Raw genomic sequence first — 10,225 nt, forward strand, 5'->3', positions numbered from 1 at the left:
TTTTGTGAAAATGGGCGAGAAAACGTGGTTGAAGGGATCAATAGAGCGTCAGGAAATCGCAACGTGAATCGATGAAGCATAAAAGGGGAACGAAGGAAAGTTATATATACAGTTAATTGAGTGTTATGCCACACGATCGCTGATGCAAGCGAGTCGCCTTGACGAGCTGGAACAATTAAAATATCGATGTCGTGAAAGGGAGAGGTCTCTTGCCCCAATCGTTTTTTATTTGCTCGCGAGGCGGCCAATGGCCGCGTTGATAAGTTAACTGTGGTCCAATTTTACTTTTTTCTTTTTGAAATACCAATAGTTATACGTATTTTTAATAATATTTGAAATATTTATGATCAAAAATTTACAAATCTTCTTTCAATTTTATAGGCGAAAATATTTACGAAATTTTTCGATATATTCTCTCTGTACGATAATTGATGATGATACAATTGAGCAGGAGATGATTTCACGCGTAAAAATTAAGACGAGAAAGAGTAAAATTTTTTCATTCGAGATTTCGTTTTGAGAAAATTGAATTTTGATGTTACTTATCAAATTAATTAAAGAGAATTTGATTAATTTCCGATTGAATACAAGTGATTCCATTGTAGAAGGTTATTTTACTTGCAAAAAATAAAAAGTATAGAATTAAGTTTTTTTTCTTATAAATATAATTTTTCTATAAATTTAAAATGAAAAAATGATATTTTTTTTTTAAAAAAAAAATTTCACTTATTTCATATTAATCTCTTTATAAATAATTTACTCCAATAATAAATTGATCAAATTTATTCGAAAACAAATTTTCAAACAAAAATTTTTTATCTTTTCTTACATTTTTACAGTGATATTTATATCAAAAATCATCTCCTGTGTGCATTAATCACTAGTTATTTTGTATTTACTAAAGATCTTAATGTTGAAAGATAATATAAGATAATAAAACGAAAAGAATTAGAATCCAAAGTGGTGACTTTTGAACATTGCTATGGCGACCTGCTGGTGGTCCTCATGGCAGTGACGACAATGCCAATGACAAAGACAGAGAAAGATTGTAACAGGACAGGGAGGAGAAAGAATTTTCGCATTATTCCACTTAATGATGACTATATAGGTGAGGAAATGAGCAATATCACGGATTCAAGAGATTACATGATTCTAGTAGAGATAGAATCGAAAGAAATAAAAGTGATAAGTAGAGATGAAAGAATAGATTTGTAATGGAATTAATTTCATTGGATGGACGAAATATTTATTTTTATATATATTAAAAAAAAATAGAAATTAAAAAACTAAACTAACAAAGAATAAAATATGTACAAAAATATGAAAGTTATTGAATAAAAAACACATGATAGAAATTATGTAAAATATTAAAAATGTGAAAGAGAAATGCGGAATTAATTATATAAATTTTACTCATATATAATATATAAAAATATTTAAAAAATATAAACAAGAACTAGTATACATTAAATGATTATTCATTTCCTCGTGAATACATTCATATTTAGTTTAATAAGTGGTGTACCAAGTAGGGATATAGTTAAGTAATAGTGTAGTACTTAAGTTCTATTTATGATGTAATCTTCTAAGGCATTCAGTCGTCACATTGTAAATTGTGATGAATGCACGCTCATATAATAATCATTATTAATTAATTCTCCCAATATTTGCTAACTTAAAGGTACAATTTTTTTTAAATTTCCATTTGTTTTTTGCAATATTTTCTCCATTGATTATTTCCTTAGAAAGAGAAAAAATAAATACTTTAGTACTTTCATGAAAAAAAACTAAAGATTTCTCGCAGAAATATATATCGATACATACACAGTTTGCAAGAATATCGTTTCCATCGCTGGAGTTCTCTCAATGTTGGAGTACGATTGGTGGGATTCCGTATGGGAACCCAGCAGGGGGAGCGAAGCAGCAAGAAGGGGGAAACGAGAAAAGTGGGAGGAAGGGAGAGAGAAGTACAGAAACGCGTAGGAGACTCTCTCAGCCTTTCAGAGGGAAAAGGAGGATATGAAACGAAGATAAAACGAAACAAAAACGAAGGAAAACAGCGATGACCAGAAGGGGGCAGAAATGGAAATAGGAAGAGAAAGAGAAGGAAGAGATCGGGAAAGAAAACCAGAGGGAATGAATCAGAAAAAGGGACGGAGATAGAAGTTGAACAGTGAACAAGAAATAAAGGGAGAGAAGAGACAAAGAGGGAGCGAGAGAGGAACAAATGGTGAGGGAAGCGCGAAAGCGGAGCGACACGGAAAGGCACGAACGGTTCCGAGCGACGTGTGACGAGTTGCAGCTCAGAGGCGCGCACTTGACGCGCTGTTGGCCTGACTTTGAACGACAGTACGAGCCAATGAACCTAACCAAATCGACTTCTTTGGCCCATTTGTTTAACTTTCACAAAAAGATATTACAAATGAAAATAACATTGAATGTGAAAGAAATGAAAAAAGATAAATAAGAAAATGAACAAAAATCCTAAAATAGAATCGATCGACGACACTTTTTTCTTTTACCTCTTCTTCTAAATTAAAAAAACGAAAAAAAAATATCATGAAAAAACGCGACACTTTAAAATCAACAGAAAACTCAACAGAAATCAGTTTTCATGAAATAGAGTCGCGTCCCGCCCTTCAAAACTTCACGAAGATCAACTCTTGTCATCGCGACGCTCTTTCCTTCCGTCTTTCCTCCTCGTGGTTCCGGGGTGTGGCGTGTGCAAACGGTCCGCGCATCACGCTCATGATAACTGCCCCCAACGTTGTACGCGCTTTTAATAGCCCACGACAGGCTGTTACCAGTGTTATGACACCGCGGGACCAGTGTCGAGTTCACGTAGCCAGTGTCGCTGGCCGCCGGAATTCGTGATAGCGCGTCCACGATAAGAGGGACAGGGATAACCTCTCGCGTTAAACAAAGAGGGGAAGGGAGAAAGAGAATGCTCTGAAAAGGAGAAGGAAAGCGATACGAGAACGAGAAAAGGATAGACTGACAAGGGGAAAGGGGAGTAAGGGGGGGAGGGAGAGTATACTACTTTATATGTATAAATGTCTACACACAGACTGCGCATACACGTTCAAAGCACACAGAGCAGTGCACTGACGCTGAAGGGGGTAGAGTGGGAGGGTGGTGGCGGAGGAGGCGGGGGAGAAGAAGCTAGAGAACGGCGGGAAGAGGAGGGGAGGGCAGTAAAGGGGGGAGGAGCGCGAGTGAGAAGGAGCGAGGGACAGCAGGGAGGGAGAATAGGCGAGGAGGGCTGCAGAGGGCGGAGAAGCGTCCCACGGGAGTTTTTCGGCGGATCGCTGCGCGTCTAGTGTGATCTCTCGCGAGTAGTGGACTCGATCGATCTTATTGACGGTAGCGAGCAAGCGGAGCGGAGCAGTCAGTGCACGGTGAGAGCTCCGTTCGGAAGATCGCACACGAGGCTCTCTCTCTCTCTTTCTCTCTCTCTCTCTCCTTCTTTTTCTCCCTTCCCTTTTATCGCTCTGTCTTTCTCTCTCTGTCTATCGGTTCCCAGTGTGTCGTGCATGTTCCTCGGTGTGTTCACGGTTGTTTCACGAGCGAGAAGCATTCGCCGGGAAGCCGAGCCGCGCGATTACACGCGATAAGTACGCCTCCGCTGAAGTTTCGCGCAGTGTTTCCTCGAGATTGAAATTCCTGTAACAATATCGCGTGTTTTAACAGAAAACAATTTTTTAGTGATTCAGTGTCTGTCTCTCTGTGTGCCTCTCTCTGTGCGTGACAAAAAGTTGTAGCAGCAACGTGAGAGTTCGACGAAGAAAATCCTATTGGGATAATATAAAGGAGAACGCGATACGATCGCTGCGTGATCCACAACAAGACGCAGAGTGAGTTTCCCGCTCTTTATCAACCGAACCGTATGTCGATTCAATTGTCGATTACCGCGAAACGAGCTCTCGCGAACCGGTATATACTCCCGTACATGTACAATATAACAACGTGTATCGTTTCAATTGAAGTCCTTGGATCCTCAAGGCAACTCTTAGAGAGATGGCAGACGCGCGATAAACCTTTACGGAGGCATACATAAGCGCATGTAGATGATTTTTCTTAATCGTACGAATTTATTTTAATTTTATCGCGATCGACCGAAAAGAAAACTAATTCCCTTTACTTTTCGATTCAATCTCCACTATCTGGCCGGTACATAGAGGTGGAAACCTCATTCGCGCGCTTTTATCCAATACAAATATCAAACGCTTGGAAAGTAGAACATTAGAAATACCATGACTTTTTTCCCCGTCTTACTTGTCTCTTACGATTTCAAACTGACGATTAAATTAATCTTAAATCTTACGTCTCGTTTTTTACACCGTCACGATTTAAACGAGTTTTCGGTTCAATCTCGAACGACCTTCGAGTTTAATCATCTCTCTTACTAAGATGCGCAACAAATAACGAACTATAAATGATCCATCAGCACACGAATCGTTCCGTTGGTCCATGACAACGCGATAGTCAGTTCGTGCATACCGCACGATCAAGACAACAAGAAATTATATAAGCAAGAAATTTTTGGCGTACGCGCGTTCGGTCCTTTTTTTCTCCCTCCAAGGACCAACGCGAAGCGCGAAAAGGCGAGTCCACACGAAGCACGCGTATGTTACGCAATTGTTCGTCTATCATGCGCTATAGTGGAATTCAGGTCAGGCGTCGTGTGTCCTATTCGCTAGCTAGTCGTCGAAACATCGCTAGTTCGAGGCATCGATTCTTCCTTCGTGACTACGGGACGATCACGAAGGAGCCGATGGAAAAAGGGCAACGAGATTAGAAATGAATCCTGTTAGCTGAAAACGAATTACGACGGTAATGCTCGTAAACAACGATCATAGATCCTTATCTCGCAATACAAGGATTATTTATGCACCGCATATATAAATTCAAGACAGCGTAACGGAAGAATAGATACTATCTCTCTCTCTCTCTCTCTCTCTCTCTCTCTCTCTCTCTCTCTCTCTCTCTCTCTCTCTCTCTCTCTCTCTCTCTCTCTTCTGTCCCCTCTATCCCAGTTTTCCCCACACGGGGAATTGTCTTAGATGGTGGAAACACGTGTGATTGGTTGCGAAAAAGCGCGGGAATCGATTAATTATAATTAACTTTTACAATCTTATATAACCAAATTTATTTTTTTATGATTAATTAACGAAATTACGATTAAATTAAATTGACACAAGTTTTTTTTATTCGATGAAAAAATTATTAGAAACAGATTCCTTTAAAATAATTTTAAATTTTAGCGGAAAATCTGTGAAGACTTAAAAAGTATAGATAAATGGTTTCAAAGTAAAATCATCGTTATAAAGAATTATTATTTCATTAAATAGTATCTTTTCCTCTTCGTTTAACAAAATGCAGGAAAGAAGTACAAAAATATATATTGTCACGAGAAAAAATAAATCCAATCACGAACTCGAATCTAGCTTCAAATTATCCTCAATTGAAAAACGTCTCATCCAACACTAGATTATTCCGTTACGAGAACATCTTATCCGTGAATTTCACGCGAGTTTAGCGATTTAGTCATCGATTCATTCGGTTTGGGTGGAAGGCGAGGTGAGTGGAACGACCGTGGTCGAAAGCGGTCATTGGCCACGCGGGTTTCGCCACGTGGGTTGACAGATTTTCATTCAGCCTCCTCTTTTCTAGAAATAACCGGTTCGAATGAATGGAGCCGTGCATTCCACGGCCGAATCGTGGAACCGTGGTCGACTTTTGAGCGGGACACGAAGCCACAGGAAGAAGGCCTGCCTCCTTCGATCACGTTTCGTTTATCGACCACGTGGCGCGCGAGTTAATCACAGTTGAAACGAGATTTTTATTTTTTCTTCGATCTCCTCGACATAATTCGCTTTATCGAGAGATTTTTTTAGAGATTCTCGTTCGCGTGCGAAACGAGTCGAGGAACGTTCAACGATCGACAAAAGACGCGGGAAACGCGACGTGTATCTGTGAATGGGAGTGAGTTATCAGGCTGTCAAAATGATTGATGATAAGAACTTATTACGAGCATTTATCGCGATCCTGATAAGGGGATAGAAACGAGCGTAACTCGTTTAGATCTCGCTTCAGGCAACCCCTCAGGTATTCCTTGTTCGCGATTTCGATTAACTTCTACATGAAGTTGCGTGTAAACGTGTCGATGCGTCCACGGATTGATGTTATTTCGATGTTAAGTAGATTTTTTTTTTCTTACGAAAGATATAAATTTTCAGTAGATTGTTCAGAAGATGATTAAGTGATTTATTATCAATTGGAAAAATTTTATAGTTTTATTCATATTTTTTTATTGTGAAATAAGATCAATTTTTTTATCTATTTTGATTTTTGCACGATTCGAGAGTATTGTGAATGTATCGAAAAATATCCAATGTGCGAAAAAATTATTGATTTTAAACATTGTTAGATTAGGTTACATGAAATTGGGTTAAGCTTAGACTTGCCTGAGGATTGATTTATTGTTATTGCAAGCACGCGTTGGATATTTGTAGACCTAAATCAACATCTGATAATGTTTAATCTATATTTGTATTACATTTCAGTAGTTTTTATTTTATTCTATTTAATGAAAATATCATATCATTTTTCAAGCTTCCTAATTTTATTTTAACAATTCTTTAAAAAAAAAAGTAAAATTTAAAACGATTTTGTCAAAATTGAATAAATTTATTCAAATCAATAATTCCATATAAAAATAATTTAAAACTATTTTCTTTCTCTTTTATGAACAAGTATTTTGTCGATTTTCAATCTCTCGATAGTTTAAGAATATATTCTACATGCAAAACAAAATTGTATATTAACAGAAACCGAACATTATACGTATTATCATTCATCTTAACTTAATTTTATTAATTTTATTTCGTTCTCAAACGATTAAATCTCCAAGAGTTTGAATTCAAATTAATCCGAGCATCCATTCACTCAAGGCTTTAACTCTTATCTCGTTCCTTTTCTTCTCACAATAACGAGCAACGTAATATATCACTTCATTTAAACGTAATGAAAAAAAAAAAATCTCCTCTTAACGAAAAACCTCCTCTTTAAAAGGGAATGAGAAAAATGTAATCGAGCAGAGCGTGGCCAATCGTAGGTAGGATTTACCTATGCCGATAAACGGCCACGTGTTCCAGCACGTGGAAATGCAGCTTCCATGGGTTCGAGGGTGAAAATCCCTAACAGTGGCTGCTGTGAGTAGTGCATGGGCCCAGGTGCCCTTTACCCTCGGGCCCATCCTGAAGAGGCCAAACCAACCACATCGAGCCTCATCCGCTTCGTCTAATCTATGATTGACGTTTAAAAAGACTCATCATCATCATCATCATCATCATCATCATCTCTCCGCGAGAGGAACCATCGTTTCTCAAAAAGAAAAATTTTCCTTTCCTTTCTTCTTCCCTCTCTCTCGTTTTTTTTTTCCGTTTCTTCGGAAGAATTCGAGTCGAATTCTATTCAACTCGCATCCGTGTAAACGTCGAACGAAAAAAAAAGAAAAGAGGAGATCGAAACCCTCTTGTTGCGCTCTTCTTCTGCGCCTGCGCGCCTAAACGTCTAAACTTCCGGCGGGATCGGGTAATAAATGGGGCGGGTGGAGTGTAATGATTATAAAGCCACCGATGTACACTCGTATACAAGTTGGCCGTAAATCCAATCCAATCCGCGAACGTCCGCGCGACTCAACGAGAAGAGGAAGGATTACAAGTGGAAGGATCGAGTTTTTCTTTTCGATCGAGAAACGTGGGCCTGATATCGGTTTCAGGACGATTCGAAAAAGGGAACGAGAGCGTGAGAAACGATATCTTATCTCCTTTCGATCGGTTAATAGTCGTTGTCCTTTGATCGGACGCGTATAATTATTAAAAAAAAATTAATTTCCTTCCGCTCCGTTCCGAGTTTAATTAGATTTTAATCCTTGCAAATGTAAATAGGATACAATAATGTATTCCGAATACAAATGAGGAGCTCGGTGGGAAAATGAAAACGTTTTTTTTTTGAAAAACGAGGGAAACGAAGAATTAACGGAAAGTAATAAAAAAAAAAAACATATGCATAATAAAAGAGATTGATTTACGTTAGAATGTTTAAATTAGAAATCCGCCATGATGAATTTTCGTTTGAATAAATAAATATATTTATGAATATATTTATGATACTGAAAATTTTAATTCGAAAATCGAGATGGTTCCTCGCTGATTTGATATATTGGCATAATTCAAAAAATCGCAATTATGTTTACGTTACGTTTTTATTTACAAGAGTTACAATAATTAATTATTAATTATATATGTATAATTAATAAATGTATTTAGTATTTTCAAAAATATAAATTTTGAAAAATATCTTCTTTAAAATTTATATTTCAAATTGAAATAACGATATATCGAAAATGTAGAACGATGATTTCCAATACAACGTTTTCGAAAAAGTCAACTGAAATTTGAGGACTATGAAATTTTAAGGACACTTGGATATCGATCATCTGGATTATCTCTTGATTACGTATCTACTTGAAATGAAACAGAGAATTTATAGTTTAATTAAATAAATTTTAATTCAAGCCATAATTTATAAATTCAAATAGAATAATTAAGAAGGAAAGAAATAGATTCGAACGAATTTCCCTTCCTTTTATACGTATTTTAATCGAATTCTCTCGAAAATAAAGTTTTATAAAAAAATTATCGAAAAATTGTTATTCTATCATTTTTATTTTATTTCTATTAGGAAAGAATTATCCTTCGGTTTTTATTTTCATTAGATATATTCTTCAATCTGATAAATGATACTTCATATCATTTAAGAAATTGTTTGATGGATAGTTATACTAATTGAAAATATAACATGATATTGATATTAACATATAATTAGAACATTAGCAAAGAATGAAACACAAATCATTTTATTACTTCTTTTTCTCCCTTCGATAAAAATGTCACAAAGCAAAGCAAACAAAAAAAAAAAAAAAATAGTAATAATCGATTCATTCATTACGAACAATTCATTGGATAATTATCGAACAATAAATTCATAAATACAATCAGAGAAGTCAGATAAAAACGTTAGATGAATCGAAGTAGAATGTCCAAGTTTAGTTTTTTTTTTTTTTTTTTTTTTTTAAGTTACGGTTGAACGCTGCATAGAGATTTTATCTGAGATCTAATATCACGATTTAGTTTTTGCTCGTTGAAATATGGTAATTAGCAACAGAGGAACGAAGTAAATGTTTTATGAATAGATACTACGTATAAACTATTGCTTCAATGTTTTCTGCATTTTTTTTTTTTTTTCGATAATTACAATTCTGCATTTACAAGAAACGCGTAAAAGTGAGAAAAGATACGTATTATGAAATATTTAACGAATGAAATAAATCTTTATGTAAATTTCACGTTTTTTGAGTTAATATATATGTAAATATATAGATAAATTTGCATAAATATTTATTTACATCATTCAGACGTAATGCACATTGACAAGATTTGAATCTATCACAATTTACAAATTAATAATTTAATAAGAAACGATACACAAAATCGCCACTCGTTTAAAATACAATTAATTACAAATTCTGTTCATATTTTGAATATTATGTGATCGAATATACATATTTTTTTTTTAACATGTATATAAATATAACTCAAAATGCCAAATCGTCTGAACCATTTTATTTTATAGATTTTGACCAGTATTCAATATTTTGATAGTTTTCTATCTCTTTTTTTCTCTTTTTTCTTTTTCAAATTAATTTCATATTCGTATCAAAAATTCCTAATAAAAATTTCAATTTCAGTCTTTTGTCGAAACATTTTTCTCGAATTGTCAATATCGCAGAAAAAACGAAACAGAATCCACTCGCTTAAATACAAAATACGTATCTCTTCCACGAATGGAAGAGCCGAATCGTCGCGTTGAATTTGATTTTAATATCTCGGCAACTCGAGATCCCAATTAATCGCAACGCTATCGCAACGCATACATCCCCAAAAATAACGCAAGTGATAATTTTTTAAAAGAAAGAAAGAGAAAAAAAGAAAAAGAAGAAGAAGAAGAAGGAAAAGGAAGAAAAAAGCGGAGGAATAACTGGTCATGATAAAAACATGAGTATTAAAATTCCGATGAATGGCGACAGAGTGAAACGATCAAAAAAAAAAGAAAAAAAAAAGAAAGAAAGAAAGAAAAAAAAACGAGAAAAATGGCGCGA

General features: G+C 35.5%; 1 protein-coding gene across 3 annotated transcripts in view; it reads left to right on the plus strand.

The window, feature by feature from the left end:
- LOC102680417 (methylcytosine dioxygenase TET2-like) overlaps positions 1–10,225 on the plus strand; it is a 177,980-nt gene that overhangs the window by 115,929 nt on the left and 51,826 nt on the right. The window contains exons 1-2 of one of the 3 annotated variants that reach the window (XM_006608910.2): positions 3,405–3,614; positions 3,706–3,854. The exons of the other annotated variants lie outside the window; for them this stretch is intronic. The gene's annotated coding sequence lies outside the window, so the exon portion shown is untranslated. Of the gene's footprint in view, positions 1–3,404; positions 3,615–3,705; positions 3,855–10,225 lie in introns of those variants that run through there. 3 annotated transcript variants of the gene reach the window in all.

The sequence above is a fragment of the Apis dorsata genome, unplaced genomic scaffold, assembly GCF_000469605.1.
Source record: "Apis dorsata unplaced genomic scaffold, Apis dorsata 1.3 scaffold_50, whole genome shotgun sequence".
NCBI classification, from domain to species: Eukaryota; Metazoa; Arthropoda; class Insecta; order Hymenoptera; family Apidae; genus Apis; species Apis dorsata.